Raw genomic sequence first — 23,163 nt, 5'->3', positions numbered from 1 at the left:
TTAAGCTGTGAGAGGCACACGCCAAATTAAAAAAAAAAAAAAAGAAAAAAAAAACAGCACTGCAGATTGTTTTAAGCATGGGCTGCCCCTTTGGGCCTGAAGGCCTTGCTTGAAGCCTGCACCTGCTCCTCCTCCTGAGACGTGGGGCTCCTGATCTTTATCCCTTGCCTTTAAGCTGCCTGATTCCTATTATCCAAAGTCAAACAGCGTTCTCTACATTCACGCCTCCAGCACTTGGCATGAAATTAATAAGCCTGGCTGATATATTTCCCTGGAAGCCTGCCACTCTTTAACAGTGGTGTTAGATTAAAAATTTTGGCATGGTTAATGAACAGGGAAAAGCTGAAGCCAAAAGTTTCATGCAGCAATGCAAAGATTTGGGGGTTATGAAAAGAATACCAACTTTCTTCATATTTTCTGAATGCCATCCTAATTACAGGGTTAGATAACAAACACAACTAGACAGTCAGCACTAGAAGAAAGGGTATATTCTCGGGCTCCACTTGTATTTAGATTTTATCATCTGCCTTTTCAATCACATGGCCTTCTGTTACACTGGGTTATCTAAAATTGTAATAATAGCTATTTGTGCTCTAAACAGGCCTCCTCTCATCCCAAGTCACTATTTTTCTCATTAAAAGAGCACTATGAATGAGGTTCAGGCCAAAAACTGATCTTCCCAAAGTGAAAGTCAATTCAGTAAGAGGTTATTCTGAGCTTATTAAAGACCATTGTCTCCCTGTTAGAGATCTCATAGTCAGTGCTTGAGTCTACTGCCATGGTCTCTAAATCACAAAGCACCTCCTCCCCACTGCAGGAGAAATGCTGGTTACCAAGTCAACCCATGCTCCCCATCCCCTTCTAAGCACAGCATCAACTCTAGAGAATGAGTTCCACCCAGAAAATGCAAAATCTAGAGGTCCTCTTGACCTATCCCACTGGATGGGGTGTTATAGAAGGTCTGACAATGGTTAGCAAAATCTAGGCAAATCCTTATCTCCCATTCCATCTCATTGTAGTAAGGCATACAGACACAAGTCCTCTCTTCCCAGTAACCTGTCTCTGCTTCTGAAGAATTAATGCCACACAACCAGCAGAAGCCTGGGAATATGTAAGAACCAAAACATGGCAAGATGCAGGAAAGAAGTAGAACAAAAAGAAAAGTTATGTCTGCTTAGTGAAAACAGATATGCCCTACAACCTTGTTCTGGACCCTGAAGAATGGGACCAGGAGATACAGTGATCAACAGGTACATGCCACCACTCTTTAGGAACTCCTAGCAATAAGTCCCAAGACCTGGCAAAGGTGGAATCATAGGGTCTACAGAGTTACCCAATTCTTTGATACAGTTAGAAAAGCCTAAGCAAAGAGCTCAGAAAGGGATATTCAACTGATAAAATGTAAGGTTTGTTTTTCATGTGCTCTAAAGCATTAGGCAAAATCCAACCCAACTATCTATGGTGTATGGATTATATAAATCTAACAGTCTATTGGTTTTAGTTTGTGTTTTCATTTCAAAAGATAAGTGTCATGTCAAAATTGTCAGTATCACTCAAAAATTTATTTCCAACCAAAAGAAATTAACCAGATGTAGACGCATGGGAACCACATCATCCCCATTTTGTATTGGCCAATGTGACAGCCATTTTTGCGCATATAACCTATCTAATCAATGATTGGAAGAAGAAATATAAATGGGAAATACCACTCCCTGGGCTGAAAATAGGAAGTATGACTAACATTATTCTCTTAGGTTACTGGGAAAGAAAAGGCTTTTAAAGGACATGCAGATTTCTTCAGGAGACAAGAGTTGACCCTTGGTAGAGTCAAATCAATTTCATAGCAACCTATTACAACAGGCGTCTACTGTATTCATAATTGCAGGATACTTCAAAGCTTTTTCTCAATATAAAGTAAGCATAAAGAGATCAAAGCTCCCAGACCACACATAATGCAGTTGAAAGTTGTCCCAACATGTTCTCTGCCTGCAAGACAAATAAGTTAAATATATTTGCAAATGTCAACTTCTTCCCTTTTAATGCCTCTTAAATCAGGTCGGTGAGTCTGTTTTGGAAACAGAAGTAGGATGACTCATAGATACTTCTTTGGCTCATTACCCAAGCTTAGATAGCAAAGCAACTCAATTTTAAGCACTCTGGAATTGTCCTACAGTCCAGATCCTTAGGACATTGTTACATTCTGACCATTTACATTCATAGCCCTGGTCCTTTGTTCAATATATTTCCATTGTACACTTCCTATTATCATGTTATCTGAAAAAATAAGCCCATTTTTAAAAAACCATTTAGCTTTTTTGATTCTAAGGCTAAATGCTGGCTTGCTCCTGTGAATGCACTGAAAGTTTTGACTCTCAAACCAAATTTGCCCTGATCACTAAATTCCTTTCAAGGTAAGATGAATCTTTGTAATAGATAATCTGTCCCATTCTAAAGATGCCAATATCTCAACATGCATATTTTATCTTTTATCCATATTTTTCCAGGAAATACTGTTGGGAGAATAGGTATTGGGTATAAAAACTGGCATGATGACTCCTAACCAGAATTCTCTCTCTTCCTTTAAAATGTGACCAACCAGAATTTATTCTAGCTCTCATCTTTCCCCAAGATTCTCATGTCCTAGGCTAGGTTAGACACTTCTCATGGCCCCTACTTGCCCCAGGCACACTCCAGAATGACCTCCCATTATATCCTTTAAGATACTCCATGTTTCAGTCAAATTATCCACTACTAAACATGGATCAGGTACATGCTGTCATAGCACCCAGTACTTAATGTCCATGGAACTCACCATCATAAAATCATTTGCATGAAGCCTAACAACCCTGTATCCCTGAGCCCAGCCCCTCTGTCTAGCATACAATGGTGCCCACTTCAGAGTTAATAAGGAAAAGAATAAATTAATGGACCCATGACCTGTCCTGCTTCTGAAAACTCATTTACTGACCTTTGTTTGCCTTCAATTATAAGCTCCGCCTATGTATGTTCTATTTTCCTTTGAAGCACAGCTCAGATCCAAACATGTCCAAATGTACTCGTTTATGATTTCTCCAACTTCCCTCAAATATTTATTCGGCATCTATCCCACAACAAGGCTGTTTCCCTCGTCTGAATTCCCATGGTCCTCTCCTCATACCTGTCCTAGGAAACTTGCCACAATTTCTCTTGTCATCAAGTTAGTTTTATGTTATCTCAGCATCTCTACAAGAGGGTAAACACCTTCGGGGCATATCTCATGTCCACACTCTCAACCTTCCCACATTTCCTGAGCAGGGGGAATGCATCCTCATGCCAGCGTACATAGAAAAATTCTGAAATTAATATGCTTTGGATAAATAAGTGAATGGGTAATTATTTATAGTCAGCCCAATGCGTTGAAGACAAAAATCTTTTTCTATGCTGCTTCTTATTCCAAATAGCACAAATTTCCAGAAGCAACTGTCTAGAATGAATAAGAACACAAGGAGGATTCAAGTGTGAGAAAGATCTTCATGATTTGGGGGTGGGCAAGAGTAGTTCTCATGAATTGAAAAAGGCTTCAGGCCCTAAAGTATCACTCCTGCATTTTTCCCATTCTCTCACCAACCTAATTGATCCAGCTTAGAAATATCCTGTGGCATCTTCCCAGATATCCCATTTCTGGCAATTATAAGCTCCACTAAATAATATACAACTCAGAGACTAAGCACAACCTTGAGCTTGTGGGAGGGGAGGCTCAGACAATGTCCCTACTTGTGTTCCCAGAATCACAGGCAGACAACTTGGGCATTATATTAGTTTCCTGTTGCTATTATAACAACTTTCTATAAATTTAAAAGTTTAAAACAACACAGACTTATTATATTAAAGTTCTGGCCTTTGGAGATTTAAAATTGGTCTCACAAAGCTAAAAATCAAGGTGTAAGTGGGAGTGTGTTCCTTCTGGAAGCTCTAGGGCAGAAGTCTTCTCCTTACCTTTACCCACTCCTGAAGGCCACCAGTTTCCCTCAGCTCATGGTCCTATTTTTCCATCTTCAAAGCCAATAATGTCAAGCCAATTTCTTCTCATACTGCGATCTCCCTGGTTCTCCCTTTTCTGCTTCTCTCTTCAGCTTTTAATGATTCTTACGATTGCACTGAACTCACTTGTATAAAACTCCATTGTAAGTATGGTCTTTCCATTTTAAAGTCAGCTAATTAGAAAACTTAATTCATTCACAACCTTAATTGCCTTTGTCCATGTAAACTAACATATTCATAGGTTCCGGGGATTAGGACATGGACATCATCGTGGGCTGTTATCCTGACTACTACAGGCATATTGAGTAAGAAAATCAAAGTCTCAAAGTCCTGGGAGGCACCGGACCAGGATGGAGCTGGCTAAAGAACATTGTCAACAGACAGCCATCGATTGTGGTACCAGCACTGCTCTTCATCCACGTGAATCTTACCAGTCTGCCCTGCCTCTAAGGTAGTTCCATTGCTCCTTTCAGGGAATGCTGTGAATTGATGAACTCACTTATAAGAAGGAACTTCACTTGTCTTTTCCATGACATAGGAGGTCCCCAAGGAAGGGATGACATGGAGATGCAGAGAGACAATTTACAATTGGTAAAATTTTAGACTTCATTTGGGATGTTATTTGAATGGTTTTCAAAATACATTCATGTATGTGTTCCTCAAAATACCTTTGTAATTAAGCTGACCTTATTACAAAGCAAAAACAGTCTGATCATAAGATCATCCATGTGAGTGAGAAGGAGAATGAGGCAAAACACAAATACACACACACACACACACACACACACACTTACTTTCTTGTATTGTTCTTCAATGTTAAAAGGACCTTTTTCTCAAAAAGAAACTTAAATAGGAAAACAGTAACTTTTCCATTACAATTTGCTGCTGCCACCCCCTTAGGGGTGCCAGTGAGGGTCGGTTAATGTCCTGTGACAAGCAAGGGTGAGATTCTTTATGGGGTAGTGTTTATCCTCACCATATGTTTTCTAGTGTTGACTAGAGTGTTAATTGATGTTTCAGGAATCAGGAGGAGGAAGATCAAGGGCATCTAGGGAGACCTCATCATCTAGTGTCCCCCTACCCTCAATTAGTAGGTTAACACATGTCTAAATGCTCATAATTTGTGCTGATCTACTGCTTAGCCAGCAAATGGGTCCCACTTGGAATGTGCTATATGTCAGCCTTACAGTTTCTCTGACTTCTATTTTACTTAGGAAAAAAAAGAAGGAGGCTCTTTTCTTAATAGGGTGGCTGCAAAAATAAAAGAGACTGTGACTACACTAGGATCATGAGTGGTTGAAGCCTTAAATGGCAGCGGTCGCCCCCTTCTCCAGGAAGGCCCCACCCCACTGTCCAGCACCAGCTCATTTCCCATTCTTTATCCCACAGTTTCACCTATTCTCTGGGCATGAACAGCTCATTCCTTAGTCTGACAAAGCCCTTCTCCTCTTCCATTTTTTCTTTCCAAGTCCACACAAGATCTACTTCAGCAAGCTCCCTAAATACTTCTTAAATATTCTACCCCACCACAAATAAAGTCATTCAACTTAAAACTACATTGGAAGTGAGAAACTCTAAATGGAAAAGATCCATAACTGATGATGCTCAGTCTAAAAAGGTTGCTAACAACATGAACAAGCAGGTGCCACAGTTTGGAGTGTTTGGAACAATTTATCTGAAGGGCAATTTGGACACAATTATCAAGAGTCCTTTAAATGTTCATGTTCTTTGACTCAGTAACTCCTCCTCAGAAATTCATATTGAGGAAATAAAGAGAAATGCCAAAGAATTATGTTCAATGTTTTTCATCCCTAAGTTATTTGATATTGGAACAAAATCTTGGAAAAAAAATGAATTTCAACAATAGAAATGTAATGATATCAAGTGTTAGAAAAACATTTAACAAAAAGGAAAATGGTAAAAATACAATTTTAAGCAAAAAGCAGGATATATTTTTATTCCCAAATTTGTTTCATATATTGAATTATTCAACATTTTGCCTCATATTTTTTTTATTATTGCTATTCTCCCATGTGGGGTATTAATTATGTCAGGGAAGAGATGACACAGCACAAAGTAGAAAACATAGGAGTCAATTTTTGGCTTCAAAAGCCTCAGCCCTGACACAGACAAAATACGAATGGGAAGAGGCACCAAGAAGAAGAGCAGAGGTTCCCCCACATAGCCTGCCCCAAGCTCAGATGGAGTCTCTTGCCTGGAATAAAAGGGGATGTAGGGGATGTGGAGGAGCAGTATATATAACAGGTATGGGTGTGCGTGGGTATGCGTGCATGTGTGTGTGTGTGTGTTCGTGTGTGTATGTGTGTGTGTGTGTGTGTGTGTGTGTGTGTTCGGGGGAAAGCACAAAGTATCATGATAGGCTGGCAATACTAAGTGCAAAGAGATCCTAAGCCCTTCCTGGGCAGAGCCCTGGGAAATCAGTAAAGTGGCACAGAGGAAGAAATGGCCATGTGCTATGTGTAGACAGGTTAGTCCTCCAACACACACACACACACACACACACACACACACAACTCCCAGTAAAGTATTGAATCAGTGTGTCCAGCAATGGCACAGAGTGAGTGTCTGCAGCCCAGGGGCCACCAAAACAGCCTAACAATCCTTATATGACTCCTAGAGGAAGAAAAGGACTGAGAGACCAAAATCCCAGAGAAGCCTATGATCAGGAATGAGGGGGTCAGGAATGAGGCAAGGTGCAGAAGAAAAACTGCATGATGTCTCAGCAGTAGCAACACAGGAACAAGACTCTCAGAGGAACAGGGCTTACTCTCCTACCAAGCCTTAACAGCCTGAGATCAGAGTTTCCCCCCATTTTGCAAGTCATTGTCCTTGACTCACCATAAAATCAGGTTTGAAGCCTCTGATCTATGTCCAGTCAGCTTTCAAATCCCATGCCTGGCCCATTCCATTGACTCTGACTGCCCCACTCAGAGGAAACCCTCCTCCAGCACCACCACTGGATGACAGGACCCAGGCGTAGGCTCTCCCCATCCAGGCTCTCCACTCCCCCAGGCTGCAGGTAAAGTCATCCTTCTGAAACATCCCACTGTCATGCTCAGAAACCTCCTAGTCCTCAGCCCAGAGCCCAGGCTTCGCTTAGCCCTGAGTTCACATGAGAACCAGACCTGCCCAATGCATCGACATAAGTCCTGATTCTCTGCAAAAGAAATTCCATTTTGGCTTCTCTCTTTTCTTGCCTGGAGCATCTTTGTAACTCTAACTTAGTCCTCAAAATCCCAAGTCAAGTCCCATTGTATCTAGCGATACATCACCATCCTTTCAGTTTCTTTCAGCTCTCCCTTCCCTTTGATTCCTATCACATTTATTATCTAAGCCATCACTTAATCATATGTGGCTGCATAACTGAAGCCTGTTGTGTCTTTACAGCTTAATTGCCCAACAAGGCCAAGCTCCCAGTGGTTAGGAAAAGGTCTCCCCCTTCCGCCACTCGGTGATGAAAGCACAGTATGTTCTCTTTAATGCACTTGTAGAACATCAACTCCTTTCTTTTCATTATCATCATGCAGACAGAAAGTTAGGAAGACTGCATAACAGCCATGTGCAGAGAGAGGACCAAGAAAGGATGCCTAACAGAGGGGAGAGTGCTGAATCCTAAACACAAAGCTGAGACCAGTTCAGTGAAAGAGTTCACTTAAACTCCACATGTGAGACAACACTGTGGTGAGGCTTACATACCTGAATAGTCCTTGTACCACTAATATGTACTTCAGATCTAAGATGGGAGAGAGGCAAAAGTTTTAAAGAAAAAAAAAATATGAGACCAGGGCTGCTTCACTGAAGCAGTTTAAACTCAATTTACCAAATTACAATGCAAACCAGAAGTCACAGAACAGCTGTGTCTCCACATCTATCTGTGTGTTGTTGTGGCCAAGAGAGCAAGAGCTGGCCCACTACATTTACAACAAAGTATTTAACAAGCAAATATTGAGACCAAGAGAGTAAAAGTACACCTGCCACATCAGAAACATAGATAAGGGACACAAACAGGAAATCCATTCCCTCTCACATATACAAGATCAATAAATAGGAAAATACTCTACCTCATTAGTCGTCAATCAAAAGTCCCCTCTTCCTTAAGCCTTTTCTTTGACCTATGAGTATAAATTTAGCTAATTTTTTTTTTTTTTGCGTATGTCTAGTATATGTCAGACATTGGATATGAACCTACCATGAAAAACGCTCCTCTAGAATGCTATCCTCATCACCCACTAGAAATGTCCAGGACGGTGGCAGTAGAATGGCTACAATTGCTTCAAACACAAGTCACTCTCTTCTTCCTTCAGGCCTTTCTCTTTTTCTAATTTAAATTCACTACAGCTACCAATACTACAAGGACTGCAGAAGGGATGTTTTTATGAAAGACTAAAAAATTCTCACAAAAACTGTATTTGGCTTTTTTATTTTTCACCAAAGTGTTAAATTCTAAAAATTGGGACTTGGATACAAATGTACTCAAATTCAGAAGTGAAAATGAGCCATTTATTTTTGCTGCCTGAGTTAAGTGAACCAGAGAGCAATAGACAAACACTCCACAGATGAAAAGTCAATTCACTTAAAAGAATTATTTCCTCTTTAATAAATCATAAAGCTCGACTGTAAGTCACTTTGCACACCCTAGTGCTGCGTGGCCGATAGATGCATAGTAATCATAGCGATGGCGGTCACCCACCAACTCAGGCTGCTGTGCGCACAGAAATGAGGAGGAGGACATGGGGCCAGAGTCTGATCTCAGGTCTCCAATTACAAAGATTTTCCACTTTAATTATATGCTGTTTTACTTGGTTTTTGCTTTTTCCTCTCTCTCTCTCTCTCTCTCTCCTCTCTCTCTCTCTCTCATATCAAATAAAACAAATGCTCAGTGTTATTTTATGACAAGCCCTGAATCTTCTCATAAGGGAAGAATGCATAAGTTCGGCTCCCAGGAGCACTTGCTCACCTCAGATGCTTCTCTCAGCTGCTGGAGAACATGACAGGAATCAAAAGGCCAGCCTGAGATCTGTGGAGATGGGCTCCCAGCTCCGACTGTCTTCCAAAAAGAGCAATGTCAACATCAGAAGGTGGGATTTGGCTCTGAAAGAACACCACATTCTGCTAAAGATGTGCACATTTGTGTCTTGGCTGTATGTGATTCCAGGTCTGTTGTTTCTGCTTGGAAAGGGTATTTGGTCAAAAAGAATAATGCAACACATTGAACCAACTCAACTGGGAAATATTCTGGAAAGGGCTCTGGCCTCAGTTTACATAACTGAAGAGAAACTGGAGCCCTCTGCCATTCTCTCCGCATGAGCAGCATACAACAGGCCAATTCAGGGAAAGTAGAAATCAGCTAATCCAATTGCTTGGCATCAAGGAACCTTGGTGTTCAAAGGTAGATGCACCCGGGGCCCTGAACTGACCACGAACCTGCCATGGTTTGCTATTTTTCAAGCAGCTGAAGCAGTAGAAGCTCATTTCACTTTTCAAAATTGTTTTTTGGTAGTCCTGTTCCAAACAGCATTCACTCCCGCCCGACTATCATTCTGCTCCATTTCTACAACCACTGTTTGAACTCTTACCAGGTGGCAGGCACTGTGATAGCCATGGCAGAGGCAAAAAGGACAGAGGACTGCATTTATGGAGCTCAGTAGGAGAGACAGTTTTACTATTAGGGGCCACCTCTCAGTCTGAACATTTCTCTATACAGTCATCCCTTTGTCTCATGGGGGATAGTTTCCAGGACTCCTGACAGATACCTACCAAAATCTGAGGATGCTCAAGTCCCATATATAAAATGGCTTAATATTCACATATAACCAGTGTGCATCTTCTTGTATACTTTGAATCATCTCTACATTACTTATTCAACCTAATACAATGTAAGTGCTGTGTAAATAGTTGACCTATTGTATAATTTAGGGGATTAAGGACAAGGGAGAAGACTGAATGTGTGCAGTATGAATGCAATTTTTTAAAAATAACTTCAACATTAGGTTGGTTGAATCAATGAATACAGAACCCATGAATACCGATGGCCAACTCTAATTCGTTTGTCAGAGAGGGAGAAAAAAACTGACTCTACTCCATATAATCTCCTTGGGTGACCAATGAGAATGTTTTATAACCAAGAATGCTGAAGGAAGATCCTTTGTAGGAGCTTGCTCCTCTAGTAAAAGGACCACTCAAGGCATTTCCAAGTGAAAAGGAAGATGATCTTATTATGGAAATGACAAGAACATCCAGAGAAAAGTTAAGAGGAAACATATTTAAGGACATTATGGCAAAGGCCCCATCAGAATCAAGTGCCTGTTCACCAGACTACAGAGTTACTTGCAGGCATCCATACCATCTGGTGAGGGGCAACTTCCAGAACCCCTGTAGAGTCCCAGGTGCAAAAGACCTCTGCTCAAACCATCCAAGCAGTGTGTCTCTTTGAGTTTGAGAACTGAACTATCAAACCTTCCCTTCCCCAGGCCCTCTTTCACGAAAATGAAATCATGAGAAAAATGACTCATCATGCCAGGAAAACTTAAGAGAGACCAACATGCAAAGATAATAAATGTTTAATACACATTGTGATCCTGCACATCCTTCCCTGGGCTTTCTCAACACCATCCGCATCCCTGCCTCTAGCACCTGCTAGCCTATCTGTCACCGCTTCTATAGACACTTCCATCTTCACCTTTCAGAGTGTGAGCTCCCCAAGGCAAAAGCTGTGCTGAATTCACCTTTGTGAACCCCCCAGAATAGAACTAAAGGTGCTGATTCATAAGTTGATTTTAACCAGCCTTAGCACTTTACCAGAAACCTTGGTAGAATCCACAGAAAGAGAGGCAGCCCTTCCCCTGAGAAGGGCCTCAAGAAAGGGTATGATGCCACAAGCTCTGAGTCAGAGGGGAGCAAGGGACAGAAGGAACAGGATGCCCCCAAACAACTCTTAAGTTTGTTACCATGACCAATGCATAGTTCCCAAAAACCTAGGATAAAATGAAAATACAGGGTTCCTTGTTCAAAAATTATTACAAATTTCAAGACAGTATTAACAGAAACCAAATGCAGAACCCTCTGAATATGAAGCCTGTGCAGCTTCACTACTCCACGTGCAGGTCCACGAGGCCAGCCTGCTGTCAAATCCTTTGCTTCCCCTGCACAATGCCGTCTGATTGCACCACCACTCATGCCTGAGCAATTGTGGCTCCAATAAGTGAGAAATAAGAAAGAAAATGAGGTTAATATCCATGACATTTTGTGACCTAGACAAAATCATAGCAATAGAACAGAGCTGCCATCAGGTCCCTGAAGGATCATATTCAGGCAGTAACAAAAATAATAGATACTAGATAGCTCCTAGATAGCAGCCAATATGCAAAGCATTGACTCATTTCCTCCTCAGAACAGCCCCATAAGGAAAGCACTATCCACACCTCCATTCTACAGAAAAGGAAACTGAGGCTTTAAAAGATTAAGTAACTTCTAAAGGTCACACAGGAAGTTGGGTAGTAAGACTCACAGGTAGGCCCTTTTGGAAACAAAGTCCATAATTGATATATTTACTATCCCCAAGCCCCTGATGTTGTTGTGGTGTAAACTAATCAATAAAATCAGTAAGAGTGTAAGTTATGGGTTATAGATTAATAAAAAAATATAAATTATGATACGATAATTGAGATAGGTCAATTATAAAGCAAGAACTGTCATAGGCCTAAGACTCCATTTTTCTGCCTTCTATATAAAAAAAAACTGTTACAAGAGCTGTTTCTGAGAAACTGAAATGAAAACTGTTTTCGTATAATATATTGTTTTCTATACTTTGTACCCCACAAAATGTACTCAACCCAGGATATGATGGTCTTGGTGACCGTAGACTTTGAAGTAGATTCTCACCCCCTGCTAACGACCTGCTCGAACTCAGGATACGACAGTCTAGCACCTGTTTGAATCCAGGAACGTGGTCAACTGAATTGTGGTCAACTGAATTGCAAAGCTGATTGCCTTTTTGCTAGCTTCTGTACTTGCTTACTTGCTCACTGGAAAATTCAGTACTGCTTAGGGCTTGCAGGTCCCGCTTACTATTGTTTTAATTTCTGTGATTGGCTTACTTACATGATGCTAAGGAAAACCCCTTAGTTTTCATTTTTAAGTTCCCAGGATACAGGCCAGGAAGCTGCTGTTCTCTCACAGAGCTTCAGTCTCTGGATGGGTGACAATCCCTGGCCAGATAAGTAAAGCTCTCATTGATTTGAATTCAGACTTAGAATGTTTTCTGAATGTACTCTGAAGGGCTTCAGTCAGCCATTCACAGGTGAGAGGAAAATCCCTTACAGAGTCGCTTCCTGTGCCTACCAAAGTCTTTTTTCCTTGCCCCTCATTAACAGAAACCTTCTTGAAGACATGGTCTCCTCCAGGGAGCCTTCCTGGATATTTTCCTTGTCACCTTGATTCATCCCTCCTCCTCTTCTTCCTATAGGATTTGTTGACCCCTATTGTAGAACTAACCCCTCAACTGAACTGTGCATGTTTTTCCCAATCAACAGTGAATCCCTTGAAAGTAAAAACTCTATCTTATTGATTTGTTTTCTCAACTTTTGATACAAAGACTGACTCACAATAGGTGCTAGATTGAGTACAAATTTAACTCAGTGGAAAGGAATAGAATGAAACGTAATAATACACCCTGAATTTATTAGTCTAGGTACTTTCTAAAGTCCCAATGAAAGAGATCTAGGGTAAAGAGTGATTTGAAAAAACTCATGTTTCAATGGCTCTGACCCCTCCCCTCCACATGCACACACACCCCTGTTGGAAAGCAGTAATTTGTGTTTATGTTAGAAAAGTGGATCCAAATCTGCACTTTCTCTTCCTTTCTTAGCTGCAAACAGTTTAAATAAGAACACTCTGGGAAGGGACAGAATAGACCCCATAACCTTTCCAAAATCTTTTAGTTTTTTGAATAAAAATATTCATTTTAATTCTTAAAAACAACAATTTTAAGATGTTTTGTCTCATGACTACTTTTAAAGGGAAGTCCTTTCATAGAGCAACCCTGCAGGGTGGGCAGTGAAGTAATACCTAGGTCAATAGGGCTCTGCTGCATTCCCTGACTTCTCTCCCTTTGATAACTGATCATCTTCAATGCTGTCCTGAACCCTCTTCAGCCAGTGCTGGGTTGTTCTGGGTATCACACTGGTACATTGTCATTCAAGCTGTAATTAAATCTCATCTATTAAAGGGTCAGTGACCCATCTTGGCAGCCTAAAGGTAATACAGGAAAGTTAATTTCCTAAGGTCCTGGGTTATAAAACCCTGACAATGTGCAGGGGATGCATATCTGAACTGATTTCAAGTGTGTCTGAAATTATACTGGGTGAACAGGAAAAAAAAATATGATGTCTTTGATCAATGAGAAAATGTTTAGAAAAATCAAGATAAGCCAACTCATTAAGTCAATTTATCTTGACTTAAATGTTCTATGCTGTTACATTGTCTGGAAGTATGTGAAGTTAATGGGGGAAATTATTCATAGGGGAGGAAGTATTTAATAAGCTAATCTGGATCTAGGAATAGCAGAACTAGAAGCAAGCAAAGACAGCTATGGTCATTTAACACAGTTCTCTACTACTGTATTAGTTTCCTATTGCTGATTGTGGTAACAAATTATCACAAACTTGGTGTCTTTAAATAACATGGTGTTGTTTACAGCTCTGCAGGTCAGAAGCCCGACATTGAACTCGCTGGCTAAAATCAAGGTGTTGACAGGGCTGCTTTCCCTTCTGGGGGCTCTGCTGCAGAATCCATTTTCTTGCCCCTTCAAGCTGCTAAAGGAATCCTGTGTTCCTGGTTTGTGGCCCCCATCTTCAATATTTAAAGCCAGCAAATTTGCATTGCTTTGAACATTTTCGGTAGTTACACATTCATCTGACCAAAGCCTGAAATGACCCTGTGCCCCTGAGACCCCCCCATGTGATTAGATTGGACCCACCTGGGTAATCCAGGATAACTTTCCACCTCAGTGTCCTTAACCCAACCCAAGATCTGCAAAGCCCATCTTGCCATGTAAGGTTAACACATCCATGGGGTCTGGGTATGAGAACATGGATATCTTTGGGGCCATTTTTCTACCTCCTTCAAGTCCCAAGGAAGGTGCTCCAGTGATGTGAGGGTAGGATGGGCATCTTCACCATAACTCAGCTTCAGCTTATTAAAGCTTATTAACATAAGGACTTCTTTCATCATCTAATCTAAATCTCTCTTACTACCATACTTCCAAATTACATCCATCTCATTCTCCAGCTCTACAACTCCCTAGACCAACATTTCATCCCTGGACTCATCAGATTTCAGGACCTTTTTTGCTTTTTTCTATCTGAGTCTATGACTGATGGGAACTAGGTTGTACCAAGATATCTGGCCTCTCTTTTCTTTCATTTTTCTCCTTCTGCAAACCACATGCTTCCCATACCTCCCCCTACATACACCTCCTCCTACATGAGGCTTCACTGCCCTTTGGTTTCTTGTATTGATGCAGACATAAACTCCCTCATCTTGACTTCCCCCTCCAGTAAGCCTCGTCTGCTCCTGCCCCTGCCCATCCGCATGCCCACACCAGCCTTCCATGCCATTCCCCCCAAGACCAACATCAACTCTTACGGCAACATCACAGCCACATCATTAAGTGTACCCCCACTCTAGGTAGTGGGTAGCTTTAAGCAATCAGCTCCACATGTAGCCCTGAGCTGGACAAGTTGGGATAACCTCTTATCCTCACAATTTTTTCATATATAAGCATTTTAAGGTCATTCCATTGTCCAAAAGAAAAAAGAAAGAGCACTTAGGATGTTAACATAATTATCTTCATTGGAAGTTTACAATAATAAAAAACACAAATCCAACCCATAACACTTGATTGATAGATTTTTTTAATACCAAGATAGAGCTACAACACTATAAATCTGTACATCAAAATGTATTTACCTCACTATAATTGACAGAAATCAATAGAAACACACAAAGCCCTTTGTTGCTCTGCTGAAACATGACCCATTAGAAAAGATATGTAGATAAATACGTTAATAAAGTAATAGAAAGTATAGCTGTCAACAAAGCTCTGACAGAAGAGAGTCCTCACTTATCTGTAATAAGAGATTTTCAAACTTATTTTCTCTCCTTAACAAAGCAGATTTGATTTGCAAATTTTTATTTTCTCCTCATCATTTGCAGCTCCCCAATAAAATATAAGTATTAAAGCTCATTATCTACATAACATTCCTGTTTCTCTGTTAACATGTATATACATAAATTATAAGCATTTTTTAAACCAAAAATTGTAATCTTTAATTACTTATACTTATGTGGGATGCTCCCCAGACAATTCGTCTCTCTCTCTCTCTCTCTCTCTCTCTCTCTCTCTCTCTCTCTCTCTCTCCCTCCCTCCCTCCCTCCCTCCCTCCCTCTGCTTCCTTTCTGGAGACAGAAATATACAATGCCATCTCCATAAACCAATTGTCTCTGACTTTTTTCACTGTCTAAAACTGCCAAGTGGCCAAAGTTCCTACCTAGGAGATTCCTCAGGATCTAGGGTCTGGAATGAGAACAGGCCCAGCCAAGGCACAAAGGTGAGAAGAGTGCAGCCCCCAAAGCCCAGGCCTAGGCAGGCCCTGGAGCAGAATTGGAAGTAAATTGGTTAAGGGCTCTCTACCTGTGGCTGCTCCCAACAAGGACCTTGAGAACCTGTGTATTCCTACACATGTCTTTGTAGTATTCAAGAAAGGAACAAGTCAGTGATTAGTTTATTATTGATATGTAATGAATACTAGATGTTCAAGAATAGCTTCTGTCAAGGTTTAATGGAGATTTAAAAGAAACAAAAAAAAATAGGAGAGAAGAAAGCTTGGAAAAGAAAAGACATATGTTTTGGGTATCTGCTGTGCCCAGGCTGGCTCTCATAATCCTGCTAAGTGTCCTGTGTTGCCATTGTTGTTCTCAACATCACGGAAGGCAACTGAGAGTTGTTTTCAGCATCATGGAAGGCAACTGAGGCTGAGGATGTTCATGCAACTTGCTCATGGTTCAGGGCAATACCTACTCAAAAGTCTACTCCTTTTCAGCAGTTCAAATGGGTAACCATTTAATGCATGTTATTGGCCTTGTCCACACACATCATTTTTGGTGAAGTCTTATCCCAATATACTACCACTTTCCTTGACACAAGAAGTAAGTGTTAATTCTACTACCAGCCTGGACCCTAGAGAATCAACACAGTCCACTAGCATGAAAATATATCACACAGCTGAAAGTCTAAATTGGGCCCTCACCAACTCCACAAAACTTTTGCAACCCAAAGAATTATCTGCTCACCCATCCCAGTGGAGTCCAGCCAAGTCCCAGGCCCCCAGGGGTTTCTACAGGCTGAGTTCAGCCCCTAGGGCATTATCTGAGGGGTTTTAAGGCTTTCTTTCAATGGTTCAGCGTAGTCTGAATTTTATAGGCTGCAACTTGAGTTGGTTTCCTACATCCATGAGCAGCTGACAGCTGTCAGAGGCAGGTCTCCCTCTTGCCGCTGGCCAGTCCTGAGGCTCATTCACAGAGACAGGGACAGAGTCCAGACTGACACACTGTTTGGGCTGTTTCCATGAGGTCCTCGAAAACTGGGTTTGGCTGCAAACAGCCTCTAAAGTCAACAGAACATGCAGGCTTCTTGAATACCTTTGGATCAACTGACCATGAACCAGACACAAGTCTGGTTAAAAACTCTGCTGTCCCCTTCTGCCGATTGTCTTCTTTCAGTCAAATACAATTTTCTTTATCCCCTAACATCTTTTGAGCTCCTCCCTTGTGCTAACACCTGGCGATGCAGCCCTCTGGGTTATGTTTCACCTAAATCTGTACTGGTAAAGAATAAGATGAAAGGAAATATTGTGATTCCTTCATTTATTCATTCACTTATTCAATAAAACAGATATCGAATATCTACTCTGAAAAATATAGTGCCAGGCAGTGTGGAAAATAAAAGGAGACTCGCCAGGTATCCTACCTTCAAAAGGTTATATTTTAATGCCAGAGATAAGCCACAGATCTAATTTTCTTTAAAATGAAGTAAAATGTAATAGATGTAATGAGAAAGGTTCATGTGAAATCACAGGAGCACAGGAGTACAAAGATATTATTTGCATCTGGAATATCAGAGAAGCTGTCCAGAGTTTAGGTTTCCCCAAAACAGATCCTGAGACAAGAATTTTGGTTCAAGTAGTTTTGGGGGGATGAAGGGGATCTCAGGACACAACAGGAATGAAAGTCAAGACCTCAAAGGGAGAAAAACCAATGAAGGATCCTTTAGTGAGCAAGTTACTGCTATGAGCAACTGCAAATCAACCACATCAGGCTGATCATGCTTCAGATTCATTGTGAAGACATATGAGGAAGCTGAAGTATTGATCCCACAACTCTACCCCTCAAAATCAAGGATTTCTCCTGGAGCAGGGACTTAACCACTTACTGTCTCCTCTTGAGAACAGTGCAGGGACTTTCTGTCCCCCAGAACTAATGCTCCACCACATTTCCAAGGCCAGTGAAATGGCATACAGTCTCTATAGTTGGTAATTTGAAGAGGATTTGAAATTCTAGTTTTAGGTCCACGGCAGAACAACAGTCAGGGAGTCATACAATTTCTTACACCTCAATGAAAAATCAAGCTTTCCCCACCATTCTACTTAATGGCTTTAATAGAAAAAAAAAAAGTATCTATGTTCCTTAGAACTTACACATTCCCCAAAATGGATGCAAAGATGAATTTTCCAATACTGGATCTTATTTTTAATTCAGTATGAGGAACTTCCTCTTTAAAGTCATTTTTACTCTATAAAATAAGTAGTCATTTGGAGTGTGAATTCTTTATATCCAAACTTCCATTACCATCTTATGCATCTCTTGGAAAAATCTTGATATTCTTAGAGTAGAGCATATCCATTTAAAAATGTGTTTATCATTCAGTTCAATTCAATAGCCCTTTATTGAGGAGCTTCAAGGAGAAAAAATCAGGAACACAGAGGTGAATGAAGCACAGCCTTGTGGTCTTCAAGGAGATGGCTTTTTTTTTCCTGAATGTAGTAGCAAGGTTTATGTAGTGATTATAGAAAAAAAATGGGAATTTTTCAATGCAATGCTGAAAGGGTCATGAGATAGTATATTTATGAACTAATGAAAAAAATATTGACCTTAATCAATGATTTTAGATGATTTACAAACAACATAAAATCATAAGAACAGGTCCATACTTGTTTTCTTTCATTGAAATTGAAAAAACAGTGTGTCAGATGCACAATCTACTTTTCCCTGTCTCTTTAAACAAATGTTCATAATTTTATTTCTTTGTAAGAATTTCTACTGCCTCTTAAAGTTGACTCCACAACTCAAACTTCCGTTGCTCTTCAGATCACCCCATATATTTTTCCTAATTATCTCTGAATTTGATCAAATCAAATAGATAAAAATCCATGAGTTCCCAAAGAGAAATCCTTAGAAAAGAAAATAGGAAAACCCAATGGGAATACTTGGTAAAATCCCTATCAACACTAGAGACTCCACCTGGCTGGGTCTCAGCCTCAGCACAGCAAGTTCCCTTGCTGGGACCACTGGCACTCCATTGCAAGCTCCACCCTGCTGCCTGTTCTGAACCTGAGCTGGGTAGAAGAGAGGAAGAAGGTCTCTTTGTTTGTCTTCTCTGTCCCGCATGCATCATTATACAACTTATTTCCCAGAGCTAGGTAGTGTTAGCCCTACTGAGAGGTGAAACACCTGAGGACTTTACCAAACCACACACAGCAAATCAGTGGTCAAGCCAATACTAATCTTAGGTCCATCTGACTCAGTAGAAGTCTATGTCTCACACTGTACCACATGGTCAGCTGTAGACCCTTACTCTGCTCTGATGCTAAGTATTCATCTTTTCTGAGCCTTCACCTGGTGGTGGTGCCCTGCTGCCTACAGAATGACTATTCATGGGAAATTCAGAACACTGCTACCCAGGACTCCCCTCTTGGGATCTGCCTTTCTGCTACTTTATCTGGGATCCCCCTTTCTGACTACAAGGCTGGGCTGTCACAGGCTATTTCCTTACTCCATTGAATCTCTGTTGCACTGGTCAGACTAAACCTCTCCTGATCCCTTGTTGTGAGCAGCGCTGTTAATAATTAGTCAGAGGTGGATTATCTTTAAATGCAAGCGTATATTCAACCACACCAATCATCAAACATAAATAATTAATGCAAAAAGAGCTGGATGTGCTGAATGGAGCACCCCAACTAGCATTCAGTGCACATAAATTAAACACTACAAGCAAATCACACGATCCCCAAAACACCTCCCATGCCACACAACTTCTAAGATGCTCCTAAGACTAAGACTCTAAAATGCTCCTAAGACTAAGATGCTCCTTATACCCCTAAGAGTTGAGAAGGAACAATTCTCTGCCTCTTCTCAGTTCTCCTCAAACTGCCCCATCAATCTGTAAGACTCTGATCCAAGGCAGCATGAATCTCAAGAAAAAAAAAAAAAAAGAAAGAAAGAAAGCATCCAGACACTAGGATTATCAGGCAATTGAGATAGAACCATGTTCAAGGCTGGGAATATAGCTCAGTTGGTAGAGTGCTTGCCTCAGAAGCACAGGGCTTTGGGTTCAATCCCCAGCACCACCAAAAATAAAAAACAACCATGTCCAAGAGGCCAAGCTAACTTACAAACAAAATAAACATACTTTTACCCAGAACATTCTAGACCTCTAGTCTTAGATGTTAGAAAAGAATTCAACTTTCTCCAAACTTTGCTTAGAGATTCATGTACTCTGAACAACCAGGGCTAAACCAGAGCTAGAGAACCAAAGCAATTTCCTTGAATAACACTGAATGACCTATCTAAAGGAATGCCCCACTCCAGGAAGATACCCCCTGATGTTCAGGCATGCCTAAGCTGAAATGAGGAGGCTCCAGAGTCTTGGGGGGTGGGGAAGTGTGCTGACTCTTAATGAAAACCACATGCTGTAGGTTCTTGCCCCAATTTAAAAGATGGTTTCTACTGAAAGCTGGATCATTCCATCTTGGAAAGCACTGTGGCCTCCAATTGTCTTTAAGCCATAGCAAACGTAAGAAAGTGGTCTGTTGAGCTGAAGCAATTCTCTAAATACCTCAGAGCATCCGAGTAAAATGTTTCTCTTTAATAGTCAGGTACGAGAGAACAAAGCAGGATGCTCCTTCTCCAGTGTAGTCAGGAATCACACACTTTTTAGTGAGTCAAGGAAAACAAAAAGATTCACCCAAAAAGTAGTTCACAGATGATTTTCTCAAAATTGAAGGAAATGATGAGGAAGCTTATGTGGTGCCCAGTCTAGTCATGAACATACTATAAGTACAAAGTTTCTGCAGTTCAAATAAGTTTATATGTTTTTCCTGATTACCAAAGTAATACATGTTTATCACAGAAAATTAGAAAGTAACCATTATTACCATTTTAGTGAAAATATTCCAAACATAATTATTTATGTTTGATGATTGGTGTGGTTGAATATATGCTTGCATTTAAAGATAATCCACCTCTGACTAATTATTAACAGCGCTGCTCACGACAAGGGATCAGGAGAGGTTTGGTCTGACCAGTGCATCAGAGATTCATATACATTAGCCTCCTGTATTTGGGAGGGTGGAGGGGGGGGGTATTTTCCTTCTTTTATTTTTTTTTTTGTTACAAAAATGGTAACATATTGTAAATACTATTGGTGTCCTGTTTATCTACTTAGTGATGTCTTTAACAGTTTCCCAAGGCATCAGTTTTTCTTTTACAACATAATTTTAATGGTTATATAAAATTTACTGTTGGATAATTAAGTTGCTTCTAATTTTCTCCATTAAAAATAACATCAGTAGTAGAAGTTCTTGTGCATAAACCAATTTATGTATCTCTACTTACTATGTCCTTAAAACTGATTCCTTGAGGAAGACAAAGAACATATGAATGTGTTTAAGCTTTTGATTTATATTAACAAGCTGCCTACCAAAAATTGTTCACACTTTTAAAGTGTGTCCTCTTCCCTGCACCTTTGCCAATGGTGAGCATTTCCTTGTTTTTGTCAACTATATAATTGAAATAGAGAGCTCACCATTTTAATTGGCATTGCTTTGTTTACTAGTTAGAGTGAACATTTTGTGACATATTTTTTGGATATTTGTTAAATATTTAAAGTCTCTATCCATTTTTATTTGCAATATTTAGCTTTTTCCTATTAATTTATAAGAGTTTTTTGTGCATTACCAATACCCATCTTTGGTCTACCATATCTTTCTCCAATACTTCCCCCAGGCTATCATTGCTTTTTAGTTTTATTTAGGGTATTTGTTGTTTGTGTAGCTTACGACTTATATACTATTTGCAATGCTCCAAGTCAGAGGTAAGGAAACCATCCATATGCAGAGACTAATATCCACTAGTGCACTGCAGTCACATTGGAAGTGATTTGCGAAAGATCTCATGGTATACACAACAATGGCAGTGGCCCTGAAGTCCAAACACATTGTCCTCAGAGACTGGAGAAGGAAAAAAAGCAGCTGGGTCTAACCACCTGGCCAAGTTGATTTCTGATTAGTGACATGGATTAGGTGCAGCATAATTTTTGTAAAGACAGTAAGTATTTTAACTTTAAGAACTTAAATATCACCATGACTCAAATCTGCCACTGTAACATGAAAGCAGCCATAGATATTACATAAACAAAGTATTGCTTTACCCAAGTATAATGTTACTTACAGAAAGGATGCAATTTGAATTTTACATAATTTTCAAGTACCACAAAAGATTTTACTTCTTGGATTGTTTTCAAACTTTGTTTTTATTATGGCAGAGAATTTTAATGTATCTTTCTCAGCAAAGTTTTTTTTTTTTAATAACAGTTTATTGAGTTAATTCTTTGAACAGTTCAATTATTCAAAGTGTACCCTGAAGTAGTTTTTAGTATATACACAGAGATGTGCAACCATTCCCATGGCTGATTTTAGAACATTTTCATCATCTCCAAAATCACTTCATCCTGTTGAATTGTCTATCCCTCCCTTTATTCACAATAGTTTTTACTTTAGGTGTTTTGGTGCTGTGTCATTAAGTGCAGATATGTTCATAATATATTTCTTTCTGGTGGATCCACCCTTTTATCATTATTAAAGTTATCTCATTTATAGTAGTATGATTTCAAACTTTTAAAATATAAACACCAGAGACTGGTATCTGTTCATTAACACCAGGGCTAGGGTTGTGACTCAGCAGTAGAGCACTCACCTAGCATGTGCAAAGCCCTGGGTTCTATCCTCAGCACCACATAAAAATAAATAAATAAAATAAAGGTATACAAAAAAAAATACACACACACACACACACACACACACACACACACACCAGTTTTTGCTCACAGGTAATATAAAATGAGGCAGTATCTCAAATTTAGCCGATAAGCATTAGTTGGTCTTAATGCCAGATGAATATTTGGTTCATATAGATCTACTAAAGAAGCCCAAAGAAAAGAACAGTTTTGATTTGTGAGCAGAAAAAATACATACTTCTTCCAAGTAGAGTTTTTAGAAGCCATTATCACTACTGTATTGTCACTTGACTCACCACTAATAATTCCTGTACTGGTCAACCTGGATTCCAGAGTGGACATAGGTACCAAGGCCACAGCCAACTTATAAGAAACATGAAATAGTCTATAATGAACAGGACTGGAAAATAAACTTATATTGATACAAGCCACCAAGCTTTAGGAATCACATTGTTACTGTACATACCTTACCTTCTACAGTCTGATACAGATTGCACAAAAAAACATGTTCTGCATTTGTACTTGCTTGATTCCTGTAGGCACTTCAGTTTAAAAGACCTTTATAAATCATCTAAGTTTCAGTTTCTTCATCAATAAATTTGCAACACTATGCATCTTTGGGAGGTTTTATGAGGATCAAAGTGAGATAATACATAAAAAATGCTTTAAAGTATAGAGCACTATAGAAAGGTTTTTATTACTTTTAATATCAAATAGCTACAAAATAAGATAAATTTTACAATGTTCCAGTATAGAAGTAAAAAATCTTATGG

At 39.9% G+C, this 23,163-nt stretch overlaps 1 pseudogene; it reads left to right on the top strand.

Moving 5' to 3' along the window:
• The first annotated feature begins 4,370 nt into the window (after positions 1-4,370).
• Positions 4,371-23,163, top strand: part of LOC113192376 (mRNA decay activator protein ZFP36-like) — a 60,072-nt pseudogene continuing 41,279 nt past the window's right edge.

Source organism: Urocitellus parryii, chromosome 8 (assembly GCF_045843805.1).
Source record: "Urocitellus parryii isolate mUroPar1 chromosome 8, mUroPar1.hap1, whole genome shotgun sequence".
NCBI lineage: Eukaryota > Metazoa > Chordata > Mammalia > Rodentia > Sciuridae > Urocitellus > Urocitellus parryii.
Note: the sequence above shows the minus strand (reverse complement) of the source record. Positions and strands in the feature narration are given on the sequence as shown.